We start from the raw sequence: 3,714 nt of genomic DNA on the forward strand, positions 1-3,714 counted from the left end.
TCGAGTGATATTTTTTTCATTATTCTTCTTGTGATTGATATATTAATATGCTAGGCTAGATCAGTTTTTGTATTGGATGAGATGAGCTTTATTTGTTATTTATTTCTAATTCAAGACTAGTAGTTTAGTATTTCTCGCATTTCTTGATTAATTTTGCATACCCATTGCATTATTTAATTGATTAGTCACCAATTAGATAATTAGTTGCTTATTGTAGTGTTGGGAGATTCACAATAAGTTTAGAACGCGACAAAATTAACATATGTGTAATATATACTAGGAATAACGTTTATCAAGTGTGTAATCATATAGATAATCTAAACTTTAATGCATTCTAACAATTCGAATTCGGGTTAGGAATATATTCTGGCCGTGGTTAAGATAGATTTAATTTGTCTTGAAAAAGAAAATTATATACCATAGTTTTATCGATTGTCAAGAGCGCATGAACGGAACTATATTACAAATCAAGTATTGAAATGTATAGCAATAGGCGGATTCGAAATCCAATACAATCATCCATAATTTGATAAAAACCAAACTTTTATAGCTTTATTAAATTAATTTAGCAAAAATAAAATCAAAATCTCTCTTTTATTTTAAATAATTTGAATTCCATACGTAACTAATAAACTTAAGTTGAAATTTATTCCATTTGGGACAATAATTTTTAACTCACTAAATCTATTACTTGTCAAAGGTACCATACAATTGCGGGATTTGCAGGAACATTAGGACTACCTAGACAACATAATGATGCAGATGCAAATTTATGGTAACAATTTATGAATACTAAAATGAAATCTATACATTCAGATAAGGTCTAGGAGCTTGTAGATACACCAGATGGTTTTGTTTACAATCAATATATAAGGGTTGGCACCATTTAATGTAAGTTTGTAGTGTTGATTAATTCATTATTTGACGTTATCTCGGAAATAGTTTAATAGTGATATTAGTACCTTTGGAATGTATTAAAAGTATCATATGTCAAGTTTAATTCTATAACATGATTATGAGGAGAATTAAATTTCACTTGATCGTCACATATTTTATCTAAATTCGTGGATAGAGTTGTGTATGTTTTTTCATGAGTTTGATATCTCTTTGATACATCAATAGATGAGATTAGGTTAGACATGGTCCGATTTGGTTTGTTTCTCGTTAGAACAGAGCTGGAATCGAAATTTTCGGTATCTAGTTAATAAAACTGTCGGGTCCAAATTTAGTCACGGAGCAGTTCGGTTTCGGTTCCCAGGTTCCATATTATAATTAAATTTTTCTAATATTTACAAAACTACATTAATTTAACAAATGATATGTTTAATCTTAGTTCTAACAAAACAACGTAGTCCAATCTTATGTATTTTTTATGTCTCTCTTTGCTGAGTTCTTCATAGATTTAATTGTTAAAATCACAAGAAGTGGAAGATAGGGAGCTCACAGTAATTAAGAGAGGATTGTTGAGCTTCATTTCGATTTCTTCAGAACAGTAGAAACGACAGTACGGTTGAGTAACAATTTGGATAAAACTTAGGTCAATTTGATTAAGTTGACTTTGTACTGAAAATTAGAAATAGTGAAATTATATTTTTTGGGTTTGAGCTAAATTAATTGACTAGCAAATTTATTTAGAAAAATAAAATAAGTTGACTTATTTAAAATAAATTAATTATAAAAATTAGGGAGATTTGATTCTTGGGTTCTTGATTTAGAATAGAGAACCAAACCAAACCCGTCGATCTCAATTGAGATATCTGTTCGAGTATTTAACTTAAAAAGAACTGCTCGATTCGGTTCGGTCGATTTAGTTCGGGAGTTTTGTTCAGCCTTAGATGAGATCAATTTGATTGATTAAATATATCGGTGAGTTGGAACTTAAGAACGAGCTAGTATTGTCAGTGAAAAACTGAGTTACTAATTAAGTGTTTTTTGTTGAACGACCATAAATTAAAGTTTAGAGCTTTAGAGTTTTAGTGATTGTTAAACTTCAACGCCTATGATAGGTTCATAGGGCCACTGAAAAAAAGGTGACTTAACTTAGGGAGAATAATTAAAAGAAAATCTTTTATGATTTTATATATTTCGAGTTCGCAATATTTTGCCTTTAATGAGAAAAGTAAAAACTAATAATTAGATTAGATGGTTTAGGATATATTTGACATAATCTAGTTACTGAAGATTGGATAATATATGTCCAAACACCTTGAAAAGTTTTGAATTTAGTTGTAAAATTCAAGGACTACATGAGCACTTATCCATTGTGGCCTAATTCGACGTGGACCTAGATATTTTGTTTTTTCTGTATATAGAACACAGGGTGCTGAAAATCATAAGCTAGGACACATAGACAAAGTGAGAAAAGAAAAATTCTTTTCTCGTTTTCTTAATTTTTACTTGATATATCCAGCCTAAAATTTGGTTCTCACTTCAATTAAAATAATGCATGCATACGTTTACATAGCCTTGAACTTTGAAGAATACCACATAGCACTTAAATGTTTGAAGCGACGTGCGACAAGTTTGTGAAATCAAAAGCCAGAAGTTCAAGATAAATCTATTTAGAAATTGATTTTTGATTTTCGAGCTTGGGTAGAATCTAAATTTTTATTCTTGATTATATCATGTACATGAATTACTAATAACTATCTTGAATTCTTGAATATTAGAATATTTTTAGTTTTTGAGTAACTCTTGTTTCAACAACTAGAATTAGAGCAATGTATACCGTTCGTGTACTTGTGTACTTTCTAAATCTTGATTGCTAGTTTTAGTCGAGCAATATCTAAAAATAATTAATTATATGATGATTGAATGATTGAAATTATTTTAAAATGTGATCCAATTATTTGTGGCCAATTTTTTTTTTTTTTTTTTTTTGTAATTTGTTAGTTCGAGTCTAAAACAAGATAGGTCGATTATGATTCCATCATCTTGATTTAAAATTTCTTTTCAATTTTAAGATCCTAATTTTAACATCACGATGTACAGTTCTTGTAATTTTCAATTCATATTATTTTGAGATTTCTTATTCAATTAATTTGAGATTTGAAGAATGTTCCCAAAAAGATCAACAATCATAGAGCAAAAAAATATGGGAAGAGTTCACAAATCAGGTTTTAACTATGTATAATTCAAAATTCAGGTTACAAGTTTCATTAATGCAAAAATTAGGTTTTAACTAATTGATTAAAAATATTTATTAAATAATGATGATAAAGTCACAGTTATACAATTAATGATCACAGATTCACAATTATAAGTCACATATTTATTTACTGGTCACATATCATCAAATTAATTGGTCTCAGATTTTTCGAGGTCACAAATCAAAATTTTAATACGTTACAGATTATTTCGAGGTCATAGATAAAAAAATTATAGGTTACAAATGGTTTCAAATTCAAAACATTATAGGTCACATGTCACATATTTTTAAATTTGATGGTCACAAATTATTTTTTTAGTCACAAAATGATAGAATCTTAGTCACGAATTAATACAATCACAGGGGACCAAATAGTTGGTCACAGACGCCAATCACCCAATCCCGATCCACCATAATACTTGGTTACAAACACTACCTGGCCACAACACCATCACAACCACCACAGCAGCCACCACCACCACTACCACCACTACCACCGTGAAAACCACCACCTCCCAACAAAACAAACCAACGCACACCACCAAAATTGCCACCACGACAGCACC

Source organism: Olea europaea, chromosome 11, assembly GCF_002742605.1.
Source record: "Olea europaea var. sylvestris chromosome 11, O_europaea_v1, whole genome shotgun sequence".
Classification (NCBI taxonomy): Eukaryota; Viridiplantae; Streptophyta; class Magnoliopsida; order Lamiales; family Oleaceae; genus Olea; species Olea europaea.